Below are 12154 nucleotides of genomic sequence, written 5' to 3'. Positions count from 1 at the left end.
GTGAAGTCACTCAGTCATGTCCGACTCTTAGTTACCCCATGGACTACAGCCTACCAGTCTCCTCTGTCCATGGGATTTTCCAGGCAAGAGTATTGGAGTGGGGTGCCATTGCCTTTGGTTGCATATAAAAGAAAATTAAGCTAAAAATGTGTCCAAAGAATACAAATGGAGGTCATTTTTAATGCATACCAAAAAGTTCAATGTGACTGGCATAGATGTTCAATAATAATGTTGGGAACCATGCGTCTTATTATATTTTTTCCTTAAAAATATGTTCTTACAATTTGGGTTTTGTTCTTGTTGTTGTTGTTGATGTTCATTGTTGTAACCTCAGGGCTACAATATAGCTGCTGTATCTTAAGGCATCATAAGTCAGTCAGGTCAGTCAATCAGGTGTGTCTGACTCTTTGCAGCCCCATGGAGTGCAAAAAGCCAGGCTTCACTGTCCATCACCAACTCCTGGAGATTTCTCAAACTTATGTCAATTGAGTAGGTGAGGCCATTCAACCATCTCATCCTGTCATCTACTTCTTCTCCTGCCTTCAATCTACGTGAGCATGAGGATTTTTTCCAATGAGTCAGTTCTTCACATCAGGTGGCCAAAGTATTGGAGTTTCACTTCAGCATCTGTCCTTCCAATGAATATTCATGACTGATTTCTTTTAGGATGGACTGGTTGGATCTCCTTCCTGTCCAACGGTCTCTCAAGAGTCTTCTCCAACACTGCCATTCAAAAGCATCAATTCTTCAACACTCACATTTCTTTATAGTCTTACTCTCAAATGAATACATGACCACTGGAAAAACCACAGCTTTGACTGGTCGGATTTTGTCAGCAAAGTTTTTTAATATGCTGTCTAGGTTGGTCATAGCTTTTCTTCCAAGAGGCAAGCATCTTTTAAATTCATGGTTGCAGTCACCATCTGCAGTGATTTGGAACTAGAAAAAAATACAGTTTGTCACTCTTTCCATTGTTTCTCCATCTATTTGCCATGAAGTGATGGGACAGGATGCCATGATCTTAGTTTTCTGAATATTGGGTTTTAAGCCACTTTTTCACTCTTCTCTTTCACTTTCATCAAGAGGCTCTTTAGTTCTTCATCAGTTTCTGCCATAATGTGGTGTGATCTGCATATCTGAATTTATTGATGTTTCTCCCAGCAATCTTGATTCCAGCTTGTGCTTCATTCAGCCCAGCATTTCGCATGATGAACTCTGCATATAAGTTAAATATGCGGGGTGCCAACATATAGCCTTGATGTACTCCTTTCCTGATTTGGAACCAGTTTATTGTTCCATGTCCAGTTCTAACGGTTGCTTCTTGACCTGCGAACAGGAGACTAGGTCAGGTGGTCTGGTATTCCCATCTCTTGAAGAATTTTCCACAGTTTGTTGTGATCCACACAGTCAAAGGATTTGTCATAGTCAATAAAACAGAAGTAGATGTTTCCCTGGAACTCTCTTGCTTTTTCAAAGATCCAACAGATGTTGGCAACTTGATCTCTGGTTCCTCTGCCTTTCTAAATCCAGCTTGAACATCTGGAAATTCATGGTTCATATACTGTTGAAGCCTGGCTTGGAGAATTTTGAGGATTAGTTTGCTAGTGTGTGAGATGAGTGCAATTGTGCGGCAGTTTGAACATTCTTTGGCATTGCCTTTCATTGGGATTGGAATGAAAACAGAGCTTTTCCAGTCCTGTGGCCACTGCTAAATTTTCCAAATGTGCTGCATATTAAGTGCATCACTTTCACAACATCATCTTTTAGGATTTATAATAGCTCAACTGGAATTCCATCACCTCCAGTAGCTTTGTTCATCGTGATGCTTCCTAAGGCTCACTTGACTTCACATTCCAGGATGTCTGGCTCTTAGGTGAGTGATCACAGCATTGTGGTTAACTTGGTCATGAAGGTGCTTTTTGTATAGTTCTCTGTATTTTTTCCACCTCTTCTTAATATCTTTTGCTCTGTTAGGTCCATACCATTTCTGTCCTTTATTGTGCCCATCTTTGCATGAAATATTCCCTTGGTATCTCTAATTTTCTTGAAGAGATCTGTAGTCTTTCCCATTCTATTGTTTTCATCTATTCTTTTTATTGATCCCTGAGGAAGGCTTTCTTACTCTCCTTGCTGTTCTTTGGAACTCTGCATTCAAAAGGATATATCTTTCCTTTTCTCCTTTGCCTTTAGCTTCTCTTTCTTTCTCAGTTATTTGTAAGGCCTCCTTAGACAACCATTTTGCCTTTTTTCATTTCTCTTTCTTGGGGATGATCTTGATCACTGCCTCCTGTACAATGTCATGAACCTCCACCTATATAGTTCTTCAGGCACTCTGTCTATCAGATCTAATGCCTTGAATCCGTTTGTCACTTCTACAGTGTAACTGTAAGGGGTTTGATTTAGGTCATACCTGAATTGTCTATTGGTTTTCCCTACTTTCTTCAATTTAAGTCTTAATTTGGAAACAAGGAGGTCATGGTCTGAGTCACAGTCAGGTCCCATCTTGTTTTCATGACTGTACAGAGCTTCTCCATAATGACTGCAAAGAATATAATCAATCTGATTTCTGTATTGACCATCTGGTGATGTCCATGTGTAGTCATCTCTTGTGTTGTTTGAAGAGGGCGTTTGCTATGAATAGTGCATTCTTTTTGGAAAACTGTTAGCCTTTTCCCTGCTGGCCTGTTACTCCAGGTAACTCTTGACTTCCTACTTTTGCATTTGAGTCCCCTATAATAAAAAAACATCTATTTTGGATGTTAATTCTAGAAGGTCCTTTAGGTCTTCATAGAACCATTCACCTTCAGCTTCTTCAGTATGACTGGTTGGAGCATATGGATTACTGTGATATTGAATGGTTTGCCTTGGAAACAAACAGAGATCTTTCTGTCATTTTTGAGATTGCATCCAAGTACTTCATTTCAGATTCTTTTGTTGACTATGAGGGCTACTCCATTTCTTCTATTCTTGCCAACAGTAGTGGATATAATGGTCATCTCAGTTAAGTTCACCCATTCCAGTCCATTTCAGTTCACTGATTTCTAAAATGTTGATGTTCACTCTTGCCATTTCCTGTTTGACCGCTTCCAGTTTACCTTGATTCATGGACCTAACATTCCAGGCTCCTATGCAATATTGTTCCTTATAGCATTGGACTTTACTACCATCACCAGTCTAATCCACAACTGGGTGTTGTTTTTGCTTTGGCTCTGTCACGTTACTCTTTCTGGAGTTATTTCTCCACTGTCCTCCAGTAGCATTTTGGGCACCTACCGACCTGTGGAGATCATGTTTCAGTGTCCTATCTTTTTGCCTTTTCATACCATTCATGGGTTTCTCAAGGCAAGAATGCTGACGTGGTTGCCATTCCCTTCTCCAGTGTCAGGAATCATATAATGAACATATTACAGGCCGTTGGCAGGAGGAATAGAAAGGGATGTCTTTAGTTGACTTCTAGTGTTAATAGTGTTAGTTGCTCAGTTTTGTCTGACTCTTTGCAGCCCTATGTACTGTAGTACACCAGGCTTCTCTGTCCATGGAATTCTCCAGGCAAGAATACTGGAGTGGTAGCCATTCCCTTCTCTACCTGGGACTCCTGCATTGCAGGCAGATTCTTTACCATTTAAGACCACCCGGGCAGCCAGTTGACTTCTTCTTATAACTTATTCACCTGAAAAGGGCTACAGCTGCAATGGAAGCTAAGATATCAAGATTTAACATATCAAAGAAGGGATAATGAAGTTGATAATGGAATTTTGAACAGCTAATGTAAGATATCTGCTTTACACACATTACTCTATATACCTTACTTTCTCAGAACTTGCCTAAATCCTGTTTTCACTTATTTATATTTGTCAGACATTCAAGGACTATTTATTCAATTTTATTGCTGTGTGCTGAGAATATATCTGTGATTTTAAAAGGCAATGCGTATCTTGAAAAATACACAAAAATCAATTCCAAATGAATTTTAGGTGTAAATGTTGAAGACAAATGAGTAAAGCTGTTTCAAGAAAAGATAGAATATCTTTGTGAACTCAGAGTATACAAAGGTTTCTTAAAGAAGATACACAGGTACACAATCACTAACTATATATAGAGAGACTGACATATTGAACTAAATTAAGCTTGAGAACAAGGGACTGCAAAAAATCTCCATTAACAGAGTGCAAAGCAATCCCACAAGGCTGAAAACTGTCACAATGTGTATAGGTGACAAAAATGTCTTCAATCAACTGAAAAATGACATGTAACCCAGTTAAAAATAGGTAATACATACAAATAAACATTTATTTAAAAGAATATATTATTGTCTATAAACATAAAAAGATCTTTAAACATGTTAATCATCAGGAAATTAAAATTAAGGCAACTACCACATACTCACAAAAATAGATAAAATTAAAAATACTGAAAATTTCCACTGTTTGCCAGGAAATAAGTATTTGAAACAGCTGAAACTCTGTAGTGAGCATACAAATTGGTACAATTACTTTTTGAAACCTGTTTAGCAGTACTGACTATAGCTGAACATATGTGCTTTTAGCCCTACATTTACAAGTCTAGGTGTATGAACAACAACAACAAAAAATCCATATTTATCTTGACCAATAGACCATCAGCAGAAAGTTGGATTAAAGTTTTACTGAGCATGGCCCTGCCCATCAGAACAAGACCCAATTTCCCCCTCAGTCAGTCTCTCCCATCAGGAAGCTTCCATAAGCCCCTTATCCTTTTCCATCAGAGGGCAGATAGACTGAAAACCACAATCACAGAAAATTAACCAAACTAATCACATGGACCACAGCCTTGTCTAACTCAATGAAACTATGAGCCATACCCTGTATGAGAGTCATGTCACAGGTCATGGTGAAAGTTCTGAGAAAATGTGGTTCACTGGAGAAGGGAATGGCAAACTATGTCAGTATTCTTGCCTTAAGAACCCCATGACAGCCAGGAAAGGCAAAAAAGATAGGACACTGAAAGAGGAACTCCCCAGGTTGGTAGGTTCCCAATATGCTACTAGAGATCAGTGGAGAAATGACTCCAGAAAGAATGAAGGGATGGAGCCAAAGCAAAACAACACCCAGTTGTGGATGTGACTGGTGATGGAAGCAAGGTCCGATACTGTAAAAAGCAATATTGCATAGGAACCTGGAATGTTAGGTCCATGAATCAAGGCAAAATGGAAGTGCTCAAACGGGAGACAGCAAGAGTGAACAGCAACATTTTAGGAATCAGCGAACTAAAATGGACTGGGAATGGGTGAAGTTAACTCAGATGACCATTATATCTACTACTGTGGGCGGGAATCCCTTAGAAGAAATGGAGTAGCCATCATAGTCAACAAAAGAGTCCAAAATGCAATACTTGGATGCAATCTCAAAAACAAAAGAATGATCTCTGTTCATTTCCAAGGCACATCATTCAATATCACAGTAATCCAAGTCTATGCACCAACCAGTCATACTGAAGAAGCTGAAGTTGAATGGTTCTATGAAGACCTACAAGACCTTTTAGAACTAACACCCAAAAAAGATGTCCTTTTAATTATAGGGGACTGGATTGCAAAAGTAGGAAGTCAAGAAACACCTGGAGTAACAGGCAAATTTGTCCTTGGAGTACAGAATGAAGCAGGGCAAAGGCTAATAGAGTTTTGCCAAGAGAACGCACTGGTCATAGCAAACACCCTCTTCCAACAACACAAGAGAAGACTCTACACATGGACATCACCAGATGGTCAACACCGAAATCATATTGGTTATATTCCTTTAGCCTAAGATGGAGAAGCTCTATACAGTCAGCAAAACAAGACTGGGAGCTGACTGTGGCTCAGATAATGAACTCCTTATTGCCAAGTTCAGACTTAAACTGAAGAAAGTAGGGAAAACCACTAGACCATTCAGGTATGACCTAAATCAGATCCCTTATGATTATACAGTAGAAGTGAGAAATAGATTTAAGAGACTAGATCTGATAGACAGAGTGCCTGATGAACTATGGACAAAGTTTTGTGACATTGTACAGGTGACAGTGATCAAGACCATTCCCAAGGAAAAGAAATGCAAAAAAAAAAATAAAATGGCTGTCTGAGGAGGACTTACAAAAAGCTGTGAAATGAAGAGAAGCAAAAAGAAAAAGAGAAAAGGAACAATATACCCATTTGAATGCAGAGTTCCAAAGAATAGCGACGAGAGATAAGAAAGCCTTCCTCAATGATCAGAGCAAAGAAATAGAGGAAAACAATAGAATGGGAAAGACTAGAGATCTCCTCAAGAAAATTAGAGATACCAAGGGAACATTTCCTGCAAACATGAGCTCAATACAAGACAGAAATCGTATGCACCTAGCAGAGAAAAAAAATATTAAGAAGTGGCAAGAATACACAGAACTGTACAAAACAGACCATCACAACCCAGATAGTCATGATGATGTGATCACTCACCTAGAGCCAGACATCCTGGAATGTGAAGTCAAGTGGGCCTTAGGAAGCATCACTATGAACAAAGCTAGTGGAGGTGATGGAATTCCAGTTGAGCTATTTCAAATCCTGAAAGATGATGATGTGAAAGTGCTGCACTTAGTATGCCAGCAAGTTTGGAAAACTCTGCAGTGGCCACAGGACTGGAAAAGTTCAGTTTTCTTTCTAATCCCAAAAAAATGCAATGCCAAAGAATGCTCAAACTACCGAACAATTGCACTCATTTCACAAGCTAGTAAAGTAATGCTCAAAATTCTCCAAGCCAGTCTTCAACAGTACATGAACTGTGAACTTCCAGATGTTCAAGCTAGTTGCAGAAAAGGCAGAGGAACCAGAGATCAATTTGCCAACATTCGTTGGATCATTGCAAAAGCAAGAGATTTCTAGAAAAACATCTATCTCTGCTTTATTGACTACACCAAAGCCTTTGACTGTATGGATCACAACAAACTGTGGAAAATTCTTCAAGAGATGGGAATACCAGACCACCTGACCTGCCTCCTGAGAAATCCATATGCAGGTAAGAAAGCAGCAGTTAGAACTGGACATGGAACAACAGACTGGTTCCAAATAGGTAAAGGATTACATCAGGGCTATATATCATCACCCTGCTTATTTAATGTATATGCAGAGTACATCATGAGAAACACTGGACTAGAGGAAGCACAAGCTGGAATCAAGTTTGCTGGGAAAAATATCACTAGCCTCAGACATGCAGATGACACCACCCTTATGACAGAAAGTGAAGAAGAACTAAAGAGCCTCTTGATCAAAGTGAAAGAGGAGAGTGAAAACCTTGGCTTAAAGCTCAATATTCAGAAAGCTAAGATCATGGCATCTGGTCCCATGACTTCATGGGAAATAGATGGGGAAACAGTGGAAACAGTGGCAGACTTTGTTTTTTGTGCTCCAAAATCACTGCAGATGGTGAGTGCAGCCATGAAATTAAAAGATGCTTACTGCTTAGAATGGATAAATATATCATGGTATATTTGTAAAATGAAATGCCATACAGTGATGAAAATAACTTGCAATTGCATCAGCAATATGGATGGATTTCATAAACATAATGCCAGAAAAAATAGGCAGCAGTAGAACATAGGGTATGTTCCATTAATATAAAATACAAAAAAAGGCAAAGGTGACCTATGCTATTAAACTCGAAATAGTAGTTAGACCTTGCAGTTAGGAAGGGTGAGGACAGGAATAGAGAATGAGTGAAATTTCCTGAGTGTTAGAAATAAACTGTTCCTTGATCTTGGAGTTTTTTATACAGGTGTTTTGTTTCTGAGAATGCCTCAAGCTCCACACTTGTAATATATTAATATGTAGTTTTCCTTTTAAACAGCATCCTTCAATAAAAAGCTAAAAATAAACATAAGAAATGAAAAAGAAAACAGATCTGATACTGACCTCAGAGAGATTATTGACTAATGGAAGAGAGATATTAAGTAATAATTATGAGCGTAACTGTGCTGATATGAGTTTTGCTCCTAGCTTAAAGGATAATTGAAAGTTTTTTTTTTTTTTTAAAGAGATTTAAGTGAGGTACTCTAATTGAGGTGGAGGGTCTGGGAAGACCCCTCTGAGGGAGTGAGACCAAAGATATTATCTGAAGCATTAGGGAGTTTTCAGATGAAGATTGAAGTAGTAGGAAAAACTCATGTGAGGACCCTCCTGGAGAAAAAGAGCTTAATTTGTTAGAACACTTGAAAGAAGACCAATGTATCTAGAGACAGAACAGAGCTTGGTGTAATTAGATTCTCTTCAAATCTTTAAGACTCAGGTAGTTGCCACATTGATACCAGAGATTTAGTGTGTCCTAAGAATTTATGAAGTATTCATTAAGATAGTATTTGGTAATATCTCCATACTATGTACTTATAACTTGGTTGTAAATAGAACAAGTATATGAGTTGTAATGGAAAGACAAAAGTGGCATGTTTGTGAGCCATGAGGGATCAGAGAACATTTCTCAGAAGAGGTGATATCTAAGATGAATCCTAAAGACTGGGGAGATATGCAAAGAATCTAGGACCTGAGCACTCCACTCCACTGAGAAAGGAATATAGACAAACCTCAGAAGCAAAATGAACAGCTGAGTGCGAATGGAAAATAGAGTTAGCCTGAAGAGAGGAGACAGGTTAGGAGGAACATATTAGAGAAAAAGTAAGCGAGAACCAGATCTTAACAGTTTTAATTGCCCATCTTTAAAGAATTAGAGTTTTATTCTATATAGATGGGAAGAGTTTGAATGGTTTTAAATAATGACTTGAAATAATAATACTTTAGGGATCATACTGTTTCTGTGATGTTTCTATCACCAGATCTTAGAGAAATATGTGGCAGAAAACAAGACCCAACAAATATTGGTTGCTAAGTGAATTAAAAAAACATTTCATTGATTACCATATGGACATTTGCCCGTTAGAAAATCCTGTTGGGTCTACTTTGAAAATACATCCAGAATTTCTGATCCTTTCTGCTTTCATTTTGGTGCATCGTTGTCTCTTAGATTTTTAATAGCTTCTTAACTGACTTCCCTATATCTGCACTTACTCCTCTACCATTTATTCTCAACACAGCAATAATAAGAATCCTTTAAAATGCAAGCTGGATGATGTCACCTTCATTCAAAACTCTTTAATGTCCTTCCTTCTCGTTTAGAGTTAGAATTCAGTGACCTTCAGCTGCTTGCACAATCTGCTGCTTAGTTTCCTGAGCTCTCTAGTCTCCTTCCCTTTTACCTCCATTCATTCTTTCGCAGCCACCTTGAATCTTGCTCTTCCTGAGTCTCACCCACATTAACAAATCATTGTTGACATATGACTCAGAGTCTTCCCTTTATGTACATCAGCGCTTTTGATCTTTGAAGCCTATCTTGACCACACTTCTAAAAATATTTATTTTACCTCTTCCCAGCACTCTCATTCCTCTTACATGACTTAATTTTTTTTTCATAGTACTCATTAATTTCTAACGTGTGAATTACCTAGATCATTTTTATTTCTATCTTTCCTTCCAGGAGAATGCAAGTTCTATGACAGCTGAATTTTTTTTTCCCTTTCTTTTGTTAAATTAACTCTAGTACCAGGAGATGTCAGCCTTATGGTAGGTGCTTAAAAATATTCCTCAGATGACAAAGGGAGAAAGAAGCAGGGGATACACTTAGAAAGCTACTATCCATTGATTAAGATAGTACAGTGCAGAAAGAAAGAGGGTTAACATGTTGATTTTGGAAACTCTTGGTTCCCTGTAAAGTGCTATTTTTTAGCTCTAGTTTCTCACCTTCCAGTTGATTGATTGTGCTCACAACCTTCCCTAGTTCTTTATATTAATATATAGGTTTCTGGAACTGCTATGATAGACAGTGGTGGACTTGATGTGGAAGACTGAGAAAGAGAAGTGTATTAGAGACTACTCTCAGATTTCTGGGATGAACCTACATATGCCATATCAGAGGTTAGGAGTACTAGAAGAGGACCATGCTTGGAGGCAGGCTCAAGTTTAAACTTGATCATGGTCAATGACATCCAGGAGGCAAAACTATTTTGGTTGAATAGACTAATTAGTCAAATACTGAGCGGAGACTAGCTGAATTCAGTTACTTGCCCCAAACTTTGACATAACTGCTTGCTAAATGACTATGTATTAAGTGAAAGGAATTACAAATATTATGAGACATATAAAGACATAAAACACCATGTGTCAGTGTCAGCCAGAGAAGCATTACCAGCAGGAGCAAATATTGAGATTTAGTGCAAGGAATTGACTTCCATGCTTTTAGGAGGTAAAGATGAAAATCTGAATCCCATAAGGTAGGCCTTCAGGAAGGATAGGCTGGAATTCTGGGACACAAGAAAACGCTGTTATCCTCAGGCAGAATTTCTTCCTCTTTGGGGAAGCCTTGGTTCTGTTCTTAGACTCTTTCAACTGATTGAATCAAGCCTACTCAGATGAACTAAAAGAATCCCTTTACTTAAAATCAGCTGTCACTGAACTTTAGTCATAACTACAACATGCTTTCATAGCTATATTTAGATTAGTATTTGATTGAATAACTAGAGGCTGGAGCCGACACACAAACTATCACACCCAACTCTCTTATGCAGCAACTTTTATAAGTTCTGTAATTTTAATAAGTTTTAGTATTATGCACATCAAGAAGAAGTTTTAATATAATCAGATATGTTAAGCGATCCATTTGAATTATCCATCACTAGATATTTGTCTTCACATATGTGTCCTTGAACTTACCTGGTTTTAAACTTTTTCCTTACTTATTATAATGGATTCCTTTCTTATGATTCTGCTTCCAAGAGTGACTTCATTTTCTGTAGTTTAATTTGAAAAAAAAACAAGTCTGTATACCTCTTTGATGTGCTAGTATTAGTTTCTCTGAGTACTAGGAATTTCAATGTCCTGGAAAAATAACTATTTGAAAAAATACATATTTATATATTTTGGGTGTATAAATAATTTTTGTCTCTTATTTGTACATTTAATACATGAATTTTTCAGTATAATCACAAAGTAAACTATTAGCTTTTCCTGCCTTCCCAGTCTACTTTGTTGAGAAAGCAATTGAATTTCTCTCTAACATATTATTTAGTGAAGAGCAATAGGTGTCTTTCACATTATTTTTTATAACATTAGATTTTTTAATACTTTTTTCTTTCCCTCATTGTCTGTGAAAGTATTACTTCATGATATAATTTTATTATTAATTTGAATGAGGGAAGAACAAAACACTTATAGAATTCAGAGAAGGAAGTGAGTGGCTTTTACTATGGGATTTATGAAATATTTTATTAATTAGGAAATAACTTAATCATGGTCCTAAAGTAGGTAGGTGTTTCACAGGTTGAGAATGGGATATTTCAGGTGGGAGAGGAATATGTCAGAGACAACATCAAACAGGAATAAAAAGCACTGGAATATTCAGGGTGAATGGAGGGTTGAGTGCATGAAATGGAATAAAAAGAAATCAAGGTGCAGAAGTTGGTTGGGTTGAAATTGGAGTTATGTATGTCAAACGGAAAAATAAATAAGCAATATAAAGAACAAGTAAGCAATAGGAAATTCTCAAGATATTAGGCTTTTATACTTTACTGATATTTATCTACACATGCTTATCACAGTACTTGATACATGGCAGTTATTCAATAAATACTTTTGGTGATAGAACACATCCTGTGTTGTTTAGGAGTGGATCTGTTTTTAAACAAAGTAGCTCTTAGTTGTGTTGAAGGTTGAATTTGCATTGTGAGTGGCAGAAAGAACAAACAGGAGGTTAGAAAAAAAGAGATTGAGTTTGAAAACTTTCCCCCCCTAACTATAAGCATTTTAAAAGATAGATTTTTTTTATTTGTATCAAAAGTTTAAACATGTTTTTATGAAAAAGAAGCAGTTATGCATTATAGCATTAAATTACATTGAAACTTGTCTGTGAGCAATAACATTTACAAATATCTAAAACTATATCAAGTAGAGAATGATGTTATGCAGTTTCATAGAGTTTTTATATTCTTTTTGTTAGAGAAGATTCTGAAAAACCACTTTTGGCATTAGATCAATGTTGTAAATTTGCCAACATATTTCTCTGTAACATCAAAGATATTCAAGAGATAACTAGAAATTGAATCTGAAATAATAGTCCAGCCCTGGGTTTGC

Source organism: Dama dama, chromosome 3, assembly GCF_033118175.1.
Source record: "Dama dama isolate Ldn47 chromosome 3, ASM3311817v1, whole genome shotgun sequence".
Classification (NCBI taxonomy): Eukaryota; Metazoa; Chordata; class Mammalia; order Artiodactyla; family Cervidae; genus Dama; species Dama dama.
This window is presented reverse-complemented; position numbering follows the sequence as displayed.